At 37.4% G+C, this 16591-nt stretch overlaps 2 long non-coding RNA genes across 7 annotated transcripts in view; one reads left to right on the forward strand and one right to left on the reverse strand.

Moving 5' to 3' along the window:
- LOC143679336 (uncharacterized) overlaps positions 1 to 16591 on the reverse strand; it is a 364318-nt gene that overhangs the window by 233121 nt on the left and 114606 nt on the right. The gene's annotated exons all lie outside the window — the stretch shown is intronic.
- Positions 1 to 16591, forward strand: part of LOC143679334 (uncharacterized) — a 43498-nt gene that overhangs the window by 19941 nt on the left and 6966 nt on the right. Inside the window, exon 4 of one of the 3 annotated variants that reach the window (XR_013173660.1) lies at positions 2937 to 3148. The exons of 1 other annotated variant lie outside the window; for it this stretch is intronic. This is a non-coding gene — a long non-coding RNA (uncharacterized LOC143679334). Of the gene's footprint in view, positions 1 to 898; positions 998 to 2936; positions 3149 to 16591 lie in introns of those variants that run through there. One more of the 3 variants, XR_013173661.1, reaches the window with a different exon arrangement.

Genomic DNA, 16591 nt, shown 5'->3' on the forward strand with positions numbered 1-16591 from the left:
ATTATCCATTGGGCAAACTAATAGCCTACTGATTCAACTTCCATGAGTGACAGAGCTTAAAGTGAAAAAAAGAAAAAAAAAAAAACCAAAAACTAAAAACATATTGGGCTCTGCTACCAAGAACTTTATCATCCAGATATGAGAATGTATATAAAGCTCTTGGGTGTCAATGCAGAGATTTCTAAAGAAACCGTATGTTGGGTATTAAAATTATATTAATGATCTTGAATCCCAAAAAGCATTCTAAACATGTTGATTACAAATAGACTGTAAATAAACGAGAAAAGAATACATGCTTTTTAAATATGTGATAACCAGACATTTGTGTGAAGAAGATATGGCCTGGCTTAATGTCAACCAGATGGGCATGTCTTATAAAATCCCAGTGTAGATGATGCCTCAAGAGTGTCAGGTTGAGGCAGATTGACACCTGGTCATTCTGAGTCCCAGCCTCAGTGCCTGTGCTGGGATGAGAAAAAGCTTGCTGCTGCTCTCACTACAGCACCGTGAATAGTGCTTCCTGCCATCGGCTTTGGGTCCTTTAGTAAATGTCCTGTCTCTGGCTTCCAAGCCCATTGATTAAAGGTATCAGCATGCAGTACAGTCTAGTGGTTCTTGAGTGGATGGACTCTGCATCCTCCACCATTAAACGTGCCATATGTCCTGAACTGGCTGTTGTGCATTGGTCATATCAGCAGCTTACCATCAAGTAAGAAGATAAGTTCTATTGAGCATTAAAACTGAGCCATGTCAGTTAAAAGCAGGTCCATCTCGATCTGCTTTCAGTTTTTAATAACAACTACATTTATGCAACACTATCACAGGAATATTACTAGTCCTCTCCATTCATCTTTTGAAATATAGTAGAAATCATTGCTCTCCTCTTCTTCTGGCTAAGAACAGGGAGAGAATCAAGGTGGGCCAGGAAAATGCTGCTCCAGACCATCAACCTCTGAACAATTCTTCACTCATCACCATGTCAGCCACTGCATGAAAAGTGAGATTATGCCTAAATTTTCAAACTGGAAGGGGCCTTGGAGAGCATGTAATTAAATGCCCTAATTTTACAGTTGAGAAAAGTGAATTGATACAGTCATTCAGCTATTGAATAGTATAGCCATGACTAGACTCCAAGTCTTCTAAATCTTTGTTTCCCACCCCTGTCATACTTAATAAGACATGTTGTTTTATGAAACAAAGCCAGTGACTCTCAAACATTTTTGATAATAGTGAGAAATACATTTCACATCATTACGTAGCACATACATACTCACACCTGAATCTGAAACAACCATTACGTGAAGTAATTCTACATAGGATGCACCAAGAAATTCTCTATTCTTTTCTATTATATGCTCTTCTATCTTTTTTTCAGTGGTGATCAAGACCTGGTACTCACTCAAGGGTCATGATACACATTTTGAAACAATAACTATAGCCTAACTGGTCTGTTTGGTTGACTTCAAAGAGACATAAAGAACTTCAAGTGTGACTTGAGAAATTTATGCCAACAGTCAGAGAGGTCACAGGACAGGGCACATGCCCTCTAGAAGATCTTAAGCAAACGTGTCTGTGCCGGACTAACTCTATGGAGGACCCCAGAAAAGCCATGCCCTTTACTCCTCATTCAGTATTGCTGGGTGGGAGCATTTTGATTGTTTCCATGAAGACGTGACCCACCCAATTGTGGGTGGTAACTTTTGATTAGATGATTTCCATAGAGGTGTGTCTCCACCCACTGAAGGTGGAGTTGCTTGCTGGAATCCTTTAAAAGAGGAAACATTTTGGAGAGAGTCCCTTTTTGGTAGAGCCACATGAAAGCCAGCAGATGCCTCCATGTTCACCATGTGCCCTTCCAGCTGAGAGAGAAACGTTGAACATCGTTGGCCTTCTTGAAACAAGGTATCTTTCCCCAGATGCCTTAAATTGGACATGTCTATAGACTTGTTTTAATCAGGACATTTTCTTGGCCTTAGAACTGTAAACTAGTAACTCATTAAATTCCCCTTGTTAAAAGCCCTTCTGTTTCTGGTATATTGCATTCCGGCAGCTAGCAAACTAGAACAGTGTCCAGTGCTGATTTTATGTAACCACCGTGCAGGCCTTTCTCATATCCATATTCACCAGGTACAGCTTGTTTGACCATCATTGTGGCCTTTCCCATCAGGAAGAAGACAATCTAAAGAAGAAGCATCATTGTCCTGTAACTGTTCCTACCTTCCCAATTTCCTCTCCCTGGGCAGAAGCATTTACACTCAAAGGACCATATTGCAGAGACTGAAACATCATAGGACTTTTCATTGCAATTAATTTTGTACTCAAGTAAACTAGTCTTCCCACATTTTGTGGGATAATTTAATTTTAATATTCCTTAAATACAAGCCCATCTCTTTTAGTTCATGATTTCAGAGGCAAACCATTATTCTATCCAGGTCTTCTTTCTATTCAGATGGTAGGGAGCACTAAGGAATACTCCCAACTTCTTTAACTCTGTCTTGGTGGTCACTTGCCACCTCTGTGCACCATTCAGCAGCCTACCCTCCTTTCTACGCACTCCCACCCTCTCTCTCATGCACACATTCTGTCTGTCTCACACGCATATCATAACCAGGTAGTTAGGAGGACATACAAGCTGATATTACTTTTCACATGACACAGACAGATGCACCATTCCTGTTCCCACACGCCCCTATCTACCCGCGGCTCACATAGTCAGGGTCCTGCAACCACCACCACCCAGTCCAAATAGAGCACCAGTCACCTTTACAGGGATACTTATTTCTATTGGCTAGTTTCAGTTATTTTGTTCATTGGCTTTCACCCAAAGCTTAAGCAAAAGCTTAATATGGAAAAACAGGAAGGAGAGAAACCTTTTGGTGAAGGGGAATACTGAATGTGCATACCGGCTTTGCTTCTCTCCTCCCTCCATCCTCTAGCCTCCACCCTCCACCCGTGCAAAGACAGTCTCAGCTCCCTGAAGCAGTTTGAAAAATCACCTGTATATCCCAATGCTCCCAGATGCTGCTGGATGAATACAATATTCTGCTCATCTGAATTGGGAATGGACAGGAGGGAATAAAGGAAAGAGAAATGGAAGAAAAAGACCTGCTTTTGGATAACATCTGAAAGAGTTAAGAATAGAGCTGTGGCTGTGGTATTTGAATTTGTGCCTACATCTGTTTATTTGGGTAGCAGTCACACGAGTGATGAAAGGGTATTCCAAAGGACAGTACTTTATTATGACTAATATCACTCACGGTTAAGCTATTGCTACATCCCTGCAGCATTCAGCAGCCCTCAAAAGGAACAAAACAAATTAAATTAAAAGGAATAAATATACATTGGGCCACAGTGCCCCACAGCAAACAAGACACCCTTTTCTTCTTAGCTAAAATCGTTTTCCAACCAGAAAGGGAGAAGACTGCTGTGCAGAGCAGCTATGGGGGTGCCAGGTGATGCTAGTTCAGATTTCTAAACAAAGACTTTCTACTTCTTCATGTTTTAACTTGGTGAATCTGTGTCATGCATAACTAAAAAATAAAAGGCAGAGGGTCTCAAAACTTTTCTACTGCTGCCAGTTACTCAGAGACAAGTTGTCTTTGTGAGTGATCAACATGATAACCTTGACTTACAAATGTCTTAAACTTAAAGTAACACAGACCCGGTAACTTCCTTCCTTTAGTGGACAGAACCCATTACAACCCAACTGTAAAGTTCTTAGCAAAACCTTATAACTGCAGTGAAAATGACTTTAAGCATAGGTATGGAGAGAAAGATTTCTTGAAAATGTTCTTATGTCTTTAATTACATAAGGGCAGAAAAGCTTTAGTCAACTTATAATGTCAAACAATTAGTAATTAATAGGATGTGTTCTTTTTATTGAACAGGAAGTGAAAGGTTAAGAAATGAGAAATTTGGCAAGTCTTACTGGCAAATCTCCTTCAACAGTCTGTTTCAGAAGGCCTTTAGTTATCTCTGTTCTGCTTTCAGCCTCAACATTTGTTTGAGTGATGAGGCACAGCTGTGAAAGGTTAAAGTTTCTGTCTGCATATCTCAAAAACTCAACTGAGATTAAAAAAGAAGAAGACAGAAAAACAACAACAACAAAAAAAAACCAGAAAGAATAATGTCTGTCTATCAGAGTGCTTAGAAATAAGAGACATGGAGGCAACTGTTCCTGGGCAGCAGAGATTTAATTTAGAACTAGGAGCACTTGGAGAAAGTTGAACAGTTTCCCAGAATTATAAATTGTTTTCTCTAGAATTATCTAGAAAAGTAATTTGAGCTTTCAATTTCATGGCTGTTTTAGTCCCCTTGCCTAGGAAAGTAGGTGTTTTGGGTGTGTTATGATAGCTACTTAGCATGTGCTACGCATCTTTACAGACTTTTTAAAATCAGAATCTCTTCTAGGCGACCAGCTCCATTGTAAGCCAAAGCTTTTATGCAAACACTTTAAAATGTGTGTGTTGAATGTGACAAGCATAATGCAATTGCTTCATTTGAGAAAAGCAATGTAATTTCCCCCCTTAAAATGTATGCTTTATGCATAGACAGTTCACATGAATGTTAGTGAAAGCCTTGGTTCCTGAGCAATAGGCTATTGTGGACTTTGTAGCTACTCAAACCTTCAGAGCTGAGCAACAGGTCTCATTCTGTGTGGTGCAATAACAGAGATGCAGAATACAACACCTATGTAGAAATTGCCCCAACACCACAAATTCATTTTTCATGAGTATAAGTGAGCATTGTGGTAGAACTTGAAGAAATGTACTCAAATTCAAGTAAGGCTTAGAGTTTGTCTTTGTTACTCTATTGTCACAATCAATTATGTGATGGATTTCTTTTGGAAGAATGGAAAAGCAGAGGCACTGATATAATTTGCAAAAAAAAAAAAAAAGACCCTAGAAATTCCATTTATAGAATTATAATTCTATAAATATATAAATTCTATAAATATATAGAATTAGTTAACTTTTTTCTCAAAACTGTAAAAGATGTAAAAAACATGTTTTTATTCACAAAGCTAAACTTCAAAAGCAATCAATTTTAGAAGAACTGTGTATTTGTTGGAAGAAATAATTCAATATGTAATGTAGATTGAGAGTATTATCACAAATGCATGCTCTGATAAAAAACACAAGAGCACAGGAGAGAAATTCATGATCTTACTGTGAGGAGAAGTAAATCCAGGAAGAAATGAAAATGAGAGAATATGGTGAGTATAGAAAGAGGGGCAAGTGAATTCCTATGCAGAGTAATGAATGACCACATCATTATCTGCAATAAATTCAACTAAAATCATAAAAGGTTTGGTACGAATGGTTAGCTTGTGTAAAATACTTGAAAAGCTGAATTCTGCATTCTGTACTAATTCTGAGCAAAATACAAGTGCTAAGTGTGTATGCAATAGCTGATATGTGATATGCTTTGTTAACTCCATGCCCAGGAAATAATGAGAAATATTTTATCACATTTGGAATCCCAGAAAATAAGAGAGAGCTCCCTCCCCCCACAGCAAATTTAGATAAATTAAAGAGATATGCATAAAAAATCATGACAATAAAAATAGAAAAAATACTACACTATTTTCTGATCCCTAGAGAGAGAATATTAGTAACAAAAAGAAAATAATCATAATTAAGATGTTTGAAAGATAGAAACATCAAAAATTAGTTTTAAAACTTAAAGATAAAAAATTAATTGTCCAAAATTACTATGAATATGACAAGTGGTTAAATATTTTCAATAAAAAGACTTATGCATATCAATATAGCAAATGCTAATACCTTAAGAGAAATAAAAGCCAAAAATACCAGTCCTAGAAAACACAAATAGGAGAAAGCAAGTGCCTAATGAAAATATAAGTACCTAAATACTCAGTGCTGGAAAGGATGCAACCAGATAGGCATGTTCACGGTGGCCTGTGGGTTGGTGTGGCATTTCCTAGATGCATACATACGTACAAGATATATATTTAAAATTTAAGGAATGTACATAATCCCACCTCTGTAAATCTATCCCAAGGAAATGATTAGGATTAGAAATATGAATAAATTATTCTGTGCAAATGTGCCAATTATTTTATTATCTATTACAGTAAAAATGTAAATTATGCTAAATATCCAGGAGAGGTTAAATGAGGATACCACAAGTTCACAATGCAACACTATGCAGCTATTGAATGGTGGTTTTTAAAGCAAGATCAAGGAGTATATGCTCATGATATATCATAACAAGAAAAAAAGTAGAATACCAAATTATTTATATATATATATAAGCACTGAATAAATAGGAAAAACACATTCTGAAATGAAGAAATGCTTAACTTGGGAATACCTAGAGAATAAAGCCTATTTGATTTTCTGCTGCATGTTCATGCAGTATGAGAAGTGGGCTGACTATTGCTATTGGATGTGGGGTTGCCTAAGAATAGTATTTATAGTCCACAAAGTTCCACTTTATTAAGTATGGGGATGATATGCCAAGTAATAGTTAATAGGAGTTCAATTTATTCAATTATATGAATATATATGTGAATATGTATGTGTGTATATGTGTGTTTGTGTTTGTGTGTGTGTGTACACAAAGAATATACTACTGACTTGTAAATTAGCTGATATAACAGGTTGATCAAGCCAAAATGATGTTGGAGCCTTTTTGACAAATTCCAAATTCATTAATAGTTAACATATGTTTAGAGAACAGTTAACCTCAACTGATGGGAAACCTATCACTGTGTACCTGCAGTTTCTGGAACCTTAATTGTAAGAGCAGCTCAAATATATTTTTAAGGTTATTGAAATTGTCGAAACCCACGGTGGTCTCTCTCTAAGCCAACTTAGCAGGTGAATTCACTGCCTACCCCCTGCATGGGACATGACTCCAAGGGATCTAAATCTCCCTGGCAACATGGGACAGAACTCCCAGTATAAGCCAGGACTGGGCAACATGGGATTGAGAAAGTCTTCTTGACCAAAAAGAGGAAGAAAAAAATTAGAGAAAATTAAGTTTCAGGGGCTGAGAGATTCAGAGTTGAGAGGATATCCAGGAAGTCATTTTTATGCATTATATAGATATCCCTTTTTAGTTTATGATGGACAGGAGTGGCTAGAAGGAAGTGCCTTAAACTGTTGACAGTCTTCCAGTAGTCTTGACTCTTGAAGACAATTGTTTAACTATGTAGCTTTTACAATGTGACCTGTGATTATGAAAACCTTGTGTCTGATACTACCTTTATCCAGGGTATATATAGATGAGTAAAAAAATAAATAATGTGGGGGCAATAAGGGCTAAAAAAAATTGGGTAGATTGAAGTACTAGCAGTCAATGCATACCAAACTCTGCAATCTTTCTACAACTAATTGTTGTGCTTTGCTTAGAAATTTATTGCTTTTCATATATATGCTATTTTTCACAAAAAAGGAGAAATAAAATGAATGTGATGATAAAAAAAACATTTATTCCTTCCAGCCTCCAATATTCTGGAGCAGCTAGAAGGAATAATCTGAGATGATGGTATAGCAGCCCATATCAAACTCTGGGATTTGTCCTGTACTTACTTGTTGAAGAGCGCTTTGAAAAACCATTGCTTTTTTCTTTCTATGCTTTGTATATATGCTATATTATAAATTTTTTTAAAGTTGTAAAAATAGCAGTGAGAGGGAGGGGTGAGGGGTATAGGAAGGATGAGTTTTTTCTTTTTATTTCTTTTTCTGGAGTGATGCAAATGTTCTAAAAGTGATCATGTGATGAATACACAATTATGTCATGATATTGTGAGCCACTGATTGTATACTATGGATGGACTGTATGTGTATGAAGATTTTTCAATTAAAATAAAAAAAGGCAGGATGAGAGTAGATTGCAACTGTTAGGACTGACATCAGTCCCACCTGAGCCAGCTGAGCCAAGTCTTCTAGCTGTTGAGGAGACAGTTGAGACTAAATCTAACTTATCTTTCATTTCTGTTTTCATCAGTCTATTCCCCCCAAAAAGTCCTTAGGAAATTTAGTGCAGCTTTTCTGTATATTAACCTCTAACCTTTCACTCTCAGCTTGCTCTTTCCCATCAGCAAGGAAATGGACTGAATTTCTCTCCCATAAAATAATACAAAAATAAATGAATAAACACGAATTCTCTATTGACTTCACGTGCCTTCAAGCTACACCTGGATCCCTTTTCTTCCTTTACAACAAAACACGTGAAGACTTTTCTGTAGTCACTATCTGTAATTCATTTTCTCCCAGTCATCCTCAATCCAGTGATCTTCATATGGTGAAATCTGAGAACAATTTTTAGTACTCATCTTACTTGATATCTCTTTGGTACATACCCTTGAAGCTCACTCCTCTATTTCCCCCTTTAGTTGATTCACTCCCTTCCTTCATCTTCTATGATTTTGCAGTAAGCTCAATAATTTGGGCCATTCCTATTCTGTCTCTTTTCTATGTTCAAACTTCTCTACCATATAATCCTTTCTACATATAATATCTCATTATTTCATCCATGCTGATTGCTTTAATTATTACCCTACAAGATTTTTACCAACTTTTTATGCCAAGACATTGCCATTCTTCTGAGCATCTATTTAGCATTTCCACGAAGATGTCTTTTTTAAAGACACCTCAAAACTCCATCAAATTCATGACCTGAACAACTCCACCCCATCACTATTCCCCCTAACTTCATTTTCTTACATTTCCTAATTCATTGAATGGTACTACCTCATACGTTCCATACACCATATATTTAAGCATCATTAGTGATCCTTATCATTATCCTTTCAACCAACTGAATACTTAACACAGATGATTTTTGCCTCCTAAAATATATCCGCTTACTTCTACCTCTATCATACCTTGGATGATCTCCCTGCCCTTGATCTTGCCTCCTCCCAATCTGCTCATCACATTGGAGCCAGAATGATATTTTCAAAATGCAAGTTTGCTCATGTCATTCCTGCTAAAAACCTTGAAAGGGGTTTCCATTGCACTGTAGAGCATCTTTTATGCATCCTAAGAAAGCAAGCCTTTCACATTTATAGCACTGGCTTTCTCTCCACTGCAGCCATGCTCCTCTTGCTCTCTGTACTCCAGGATGTTGAACGTCTTCCTCATCTTCCACAAGATGAGCTCTTCCTTCCAGAATATGAACTACTTCTCCCTCTAACTGAAATGCTCTTACCCACACACCCTGCCTCTGTCATTTAACTCTTACTCCACCTTTGTATCTTGGTTCAAATGTCACTTACTTACCTCACCTCTCTCAACCAATTCTCCCTGCAACCAAGTCTCCCTATTGCACACTTTCATTAGATTCTCATCTTTTTTTCAGGGTAATTTTCACAGTCATGATTTTAAATTGTAGTTCCAACTTCTTTACTGCTTAAAACATATTATGAGTGAATGAATTAGTGAATATTTAATCAATTAATATATACTAGTTATTGAAGTAGAAATCAAGATGGTAAGATTAATAAATCTCTGTTTTTTGCTCTCCTATGTGGTGGGAAAGAAACCTTAGGCAAATAATAAAAGTTATAATGCAGTGTGGTAAGTATTATAAGAAAGAAATGGAGCATTCAAGTTTGAAGAGAGGAAGATTCGATTAATTCTACATGGAAGAGCCAAAGCTACCTTCAAAGAAAACTGACATTTATGCTGGACTTGGTAGTATGAGCCAGAGTTACTGAAATAAAGACATTGGAATAACATATTCCAGGCAGAGAGAAGTACCCGAGCAAAGTCAAAGGTATTGGCATGTACGTCAGGCACAAGGAACTTAGAACGAATGCTTCATTGTGTATAAAACACACAGTGCACATAGGGGAGTGGCACAAGATAAAGCAAAGAGATAGACTGAGGTAAAGATGTCAAAGTCTGAAATGCTACACTTTTTCTGAACATAGTGAGATCTCTTTCTCTCTCTCTTTCAGGTGATATATATGTTGTTTACAAAGATAATAGGTGGCACTAAAGAGAGTGGAATAGAAAGAGGTGGCAATATGAAAGGCAAAGAAACCAGTAAAAATCTTTTACAATCATCTAATGAAAATGCAATTAGATCAGTATCAATGGGAAGGCACACAGCATTGTGAAGGTAACATAAATATGACATGGTAATGGTTTAGAATATGAGCAGGGGAATTACTGAAAGAAATAAGGAAAGAAAGGTATCTCTCTTGGGTGACTGAGTAGATTAGAACAGCATCTACAGAGATAGGGCACGCATTAGGAGGAAATGTGTGATGGAGATGAGCGCATACAACCTAGCAGAGTGACATACTATGACTACCTGCACTACAGTAACAATATGGAGTAAAACCTTGTTTTTCTACACAGCTATAGTGAGATATCATCTTAGGGAGAGCCTAACATCTGTTGAAGAAATGTTTGGGCAAGTCTGCTTAGAGTCCAGGCTGACAGATAGGATTGGCAGATCTGGCACCCAACAATATACACAGCAAAGTTGGAGGAAATGTAGATACTGTTTGGGTTTGGTGAAGAATTGAAAAAGAGGGAAACAGTGACTAGACACAGAAAATTGAAATCCCGTGAGCACTTAGAGGTGAAATATTTGTATTACATGCTGCATAAACCCTTTCCTCAACTTTCCCTATGAATTCTTCAACAAATTCCACATTTTTCACTAATACCTTAAGAGCAGCTGTTTAGCCCTTTTAACAGATTTACTATGAAATGTTTAAGATCTATGAGAAGACAAAAGGAATAAATCAGTAACCACATATGAGGCAGACAAAAGTTCAACTGATCTTCATCACCGTGCAGTGAAGGGTTGGCTCAGTAGGTCTAGGCTGGTCTTACTCTGCACATTTTAAAAAACATGTGGCCCCTGACCAGCTCCTGGGAGATAGCCTCTAAGCCTTTTGTTTTAGTTTTTTTTGGCTGCTTAAGCAGACACCATGCAATGGTTGGAATTTATTGGCTCACGGTTTTGAGGTTAGGTGACCAAAATCAAGGTGTTGTCAAGGTGATGCTTTCTCATAAAAGTCTGTGGCATTGTGGGGCTGGCTGACAGTGACCCTTGGCCCTTGGCTTTTCTGTCACATGGGAATGCATATGGCAGCCTCTTCTGGCCTCTCAGTTCCACTGACTTCTAGCTTCTGGCTGCTCCCTTGTGGCTTTCTCTGTCTGTGATTTTCTTTATAAGGCTCTTGGTAATGGGATTATGACCCATCCAGAACCAGCTGAAGCACACTCTAATTGAAGTCACCTCATCAAAAGGTCTTATTTACAGTGAGTTCACACCCACAGGAATGGATTAATCTTAAAAACATATTTCTCTAGGGTATTTAGCTTCGAGCCACCACACATCTTTGGAATATCCAGTCTCATAAAAATGTCTTTGTTTACCTGGGGCCTTGGGATATGCCTGACAAACCATGTGAACAATACGATTTATTTTTGGGGTGTAGGCCACACAGTATAGATATGACCTCTGGAGGGACTGAAAACTGAATAATTAAGGTCAGCCATGGAGTTGCTCAATGTCTACGTGACCAATCCCCAATAAAACCCTGGATACCAAGGCTGAGGTGACCTTCTCTCTTTGACAACACTTCACACATGCTGTGTCACATAGTTTCTGGGAGAACTAAGCAGGCTCATGCAACTCCACTGAAGAAGACAACTGGAAGCCCATTCCTGGTCTCTCCTGGGCTCTGTACTATGTGCCTTTTTTTCCTTTGCTTATTCTAATCTGTATCCTTTCACTGTAATTAACCATAACCATGAGTATAACAGCTTTTCTGAGTTCTTTGAGTCCTTCTAGGGAATCCCTGAACCTGAGGATTGTTTTGGGATACCCAAACACAATTCCTCTAATTGTTGCAGCCGAAAAAAATTTGAACATGCTAAATGTCTGAAATACATCACTAGAGATATAAATCATGTCAGTAAGAAGTAACCATGTACGTGGAATCACAATGCCCTCACTGTGCACTGCCCCAGTGCTGACGGAATACTTCCTATAATGTTTCCATGAAGCAGGCATGTTCTTGCTAAAAGTCAATGCTTAATAATTAAAGGCTCTATTCCTCAGATGAGGAAGGGTTTGTGGTGCTACTGGTAAGACTACTGGTGGATGCTGGTTTCCTAGCCCTTCCCTCAGAATTGTGGTAACACTGGGATACGCTTACTATGGTTCTCTGCTTAGGGCCAAAGCACATTCTCCTTCACCTTACAGAATAGATGAGCAATTATGTGTGACTAATTCTGTGAAGCTCACATAAAAGAGATAAAGATTAACATCATTATCTTTCCATTATTCTTTATTAATTTTTAAAACAAAGGACTACCTACTGTACACTGCTCAATGGACCTTGGGTTTTCTTCCTCATCATTTGTAATGAATTGAATAGATTTTATATTTGAAACAAATCAATTGCCTATCCCCTAATCTACTTTATTGTTCACTTAGAAAAAAATGGAAATGTTTTACTATTCTGGGCAAGGTGTAATGACACATTGAATGAGTACAGGATTTTTTCAATGCAAATCTTTCACTGACATTAGTGAAACAGAAACGAAGCACTTACTATCAAAGTTAAATTAGCCAAAGATTCATTATTTTAAAAACATTTCTCTCAACCTAATTTAAAAGTGTAAGTTATCACCATATATACAACACATTTTAGAGAACAGCATTGTTCCTTCCAGATTTCCCTCAAAGAGGCACTTTTTTCAAAACGTCAAGGATGCTCCTTTTAAGGTATAGTCAGATAAGAAAAATAAATAGATAAATTATAGGGGGAGATAAAGGGCAAAAATTGGGTAGATAAAAATACTGTGAGCCAATGAAAGGGAGAGGTAAGGGATATGGGCTGTATGAGTTCTTTTTTATTATTTCTTTTTCTGGAGTGATGCAAATGTTCTAAAAATAATCATGGTGAAGAACACACAACTACGTGATGATATTGTGAGGCATGGATTGTATAACATGGTTGGACTGTACATGTGTGGATATTTCTCAATAAAAATATAGTTTTAAAAAGACATCAGGGAAAACTGTATCAGTTTTTCATCTTTTTTATAGCATGTTACAGGACTTCTTGGCTGCTGCACAACATTTTGGCAGTTCGAACACATTGAATCCAGAGCCATCCAAAAACCCTCAGGTGAAAGTGAATAGTGACTATGTAAGAAGATTGGTCTCTCTCTCTTTTTTTTTTTTTCCTTTTTTTTTGGCTTGGGCAGGCACCGGGAATCAAACCCAGGTCTCCAGCATGGCAGTTGAGAACTCTGCCTGCTGAGCCACCGTGGCCCGCCCTCACATTTCATCTTGGACTTTCTGATTTGTAGAATCCTTTTATTAACATGACTTAACCAGGCTAAGGAAAATCATTTTCAGAAAGAATTTAGTTCAACATCACTAATCTTTCGGGAATCATTCAGTTAACCTGTCAGAATAGGCTCATCGTGATTTGTTAAGAGCCCGTAGCCTTATTTTACTGAAATAAACCATACCTCCACTCACCCCCAACCCCTTACTTTTAAAGTTTTTGCTGTCATGCGACTGGCTAGCACAAATTCCTGGCAGATGACTTTGGCGATCATAATGCTTACCAACTCTAAATTTACAGTAATAGCTAGAAAGACCACATTGAAAAACAAGAAAACACAAAAACTATCAAATGACGATTGGTTACCACTGCTATTATTTTTTAAAATTCTCTTTATAAACTTATTTTCATCGCTACGCCAAGATTTGTGACTTCCAAATCTAAAATGGATCTAAAATTAAATGGTAGTTCTAGATGTGATAAAAGGCTTTAGCCCTGGTTCACGATAAGGCTGCCTTAATTTGGCAGGTTTTAGTCAAGCACAGATCCAGAAGATGTTTTGATGCGGTGCCTTATTTCTCAGTGATAATATGTCAGTTCTCATTAGCTCTATCATAAAGTGTGTACCAAGACCTTTTAAGTCAGCAGCCATTTTGACATAACCTGATGTCAGGATGAACAGTTGTTATAAAGAAGTGATTCTGAAGGAAAATGTAGATGTAATCAATCACTGTTAAACAAGGGGAAAAAAAAGAATAACTACATAAAAATAATGTAGAAGTAAAGTGATTATTTTTCTACAGTTGTGAGAAGTTCAACTATTCTCTTTCCCCAAATTTTAAAAGATCCCCGAGTGTGATATCCCATGTTCTAATGATGTTCTTTCTGACGCCCCCACCATATTCTACAATATTTTTTCAGTCCTCTAAAAGGCAGTGAAAATATTGATATGCATTTTATTCATCACACCGAAAGCAAAGTTAGTTGAAAATTGTGAAAAAATTAACAAAAGTTAAAATGGATCTAGACACAAAAGATTTCAACCCCTGTAATATATTATCAATTTTTTAAAAAAAGGTCCCAGGTTAATGCCTTCAACCCTACAAGCCCCCAAAGATGCTCAAATAAATGTAGCAAAAGGCAGCTGAGCCACACGAGTACTAGAGAAACTGTCCACAAAAGTAAAAACTAGAGGACTAAATGACGTTGAAAAGAAAGTACAGGGAAAAAAAATCACAATGTACTTTCATAAAAATACCTGTTCACTTATCTTGAATAAACAGAATCATTTGCAACCACTTTTAAATGCACAAAATATATAAATAACTGTTAAATCATAACTTTTATGACATTACTATGATACAGTAAGTTCTTGCAAATGTCTTTTGTTTTAAAAACAGAAACCTGCTTTCTTGCTGACATACAAATTCTCACTTACAAGCAATAGCCTCATCTACTAGGACAGTTTCCTATTTATTCAAGAAGTATTTCGAGAGCCCACTATGTGCCATACAGCATGAGAGGCAATTCTATTAAGATAAAGCTCAGTAGTCACTTTTTATTTTTTGCATGGGCAGGCACCAGGAATCGAACCCAGGTCTCTGGCATGGCAGGCAAGAACTCTGCCAGTGAGCCACTGTGGCCCACCCTCAATAGCTACTTTTAATGGATCTTTTCTGGTAAGTTAGAATTTACATATTTGATTTCTTAAAGGAAGCCCCAACTACAGTACTATGATATATATCAGAAACAGCACTTGCAGAGTTGTTTCACTAGTTAAGAGGTGAGAAGCCCAGCAAAATATCAAACTGGCACCAAAGAATCAACACAAGCTGAATGGACCATGAGAGAAACAAGACAGCACAATCAGAAAAGTGAACTGTTCTTCACAGGAAGCAACTCCATACTAAAAAAAGACAGGACACACTAATTTTATAAGCACAATGATACCACTGTACTTTAGTAGCAATAGCACTGTAATTATGGTTGTTTTGTTTAATGTTATTTTAGGCTTTCAACCCTTTGGCATATGCTACCAAATTTCTAATATTAGAAAGTTGAGTCCGGCACAAATCAATTAAGAACCATTATCCTTGTCTTTTCAATCATTTCTTCATTCATTCAGCACACATTTAACAAATGCCTACCAAGTTCCAAGCACTCAGAGCCGCTGTGCCAGGCCTTGGTGCCATCTGAGTCTTTGCAGTAGGTCTCTGCAATTTCTCTGTCTCTATTCACATAGTTACCACACTGCCATCAGTAAGAATTTTATTTATTTTTAACTAATAGAGAGAGAAAAATAGAGTCTGTGTGTCAGCCACAGATAACATTCTCTGCTTAAAGACCTTGTTAGATGAGGGATATAGAATTTAGAGCCTCTTTAAAGAAAAGTGGCCAAGGTGATAGGTGCAAATGAGAAAATGGATGACTGAATTGGAGCTGTTTTTTGCCTGGAGAAGAGAAACAAATTAAAATTTCAAATATTCAAAGCGCTGCCATTATGGACGAGGGGTTAAAGTGGTTCCAAGTGACCTGAAAGATCTTGGTTTGCCAGGGCTGCTGCAACCAAATACCACAGAATACTGGCTTAAACAACAGAAATATACATCTTCTGGAGGCCAGACATCTGAAATCAAGGTGTGAGTAGGGCCAAGCTTCCCTTAAAAGGATTATGTTTCAGATCTCTTCCCTGGCTTTCAGTGGATGGCAAGCAATCCATGATTGCTATGGTTTATGTTTCTCTCTTACTGACTATATCCAAGTGTCCTGTCTTTATAAGGACACAAGTCATAATGGACTAAGAGCCCCTCAGAACCAATTTGGCCTCATCTTATCTAATAACATGTCCAGTGATCCTATTTACAAATACGTTTATATCCACAGGGCCAAGGAATAGGACTTGAACATGTCTTTTTGAGGGTGCACAATTCAACCCATAACAGTCGGAAATATTATGACTCAGTGGAACCCACCCGGGGTTCAAACAGGAAGATGCTCTCTAAAACTGGAAGGAACTGCCTCAACAGGCAGAGAGCATCCTTTAATTGAAATATTTCCATTGCAAATCAGATGGCCACTTAGAAGCGATGACATAGATGGCATGTAAGCTTTAGATTTGTCGTGGTCCTTTCAGTGACACAATCTTGAATTTTATGATTCTACAGTGTCATGTAGGATTAAAGAATTGTACTGATAAATTATGGTATTTATGTTTCTTCAACAACCACTAACCACTCCTAAAAATAGTTCAATAAATATGACTATAAAAGCTGGAGGTGTCAGACTTTCCTC

This window comes from Tamandua tetradactyla, chromosome 4 (genome assembly GCF_023851605.1).
Source record: "Tamandua tetradactyla isolate mTamTet1 chromosome 4, mTamTet1.pri, whole genome shotgun sequence".
Taxonomy (NCBI): Eukaryota; Metazoa; Chordata; class Mammalia; order Pilosa; family Myrmecophagidae; genus Tamandua; species Tamandua tetradactyla.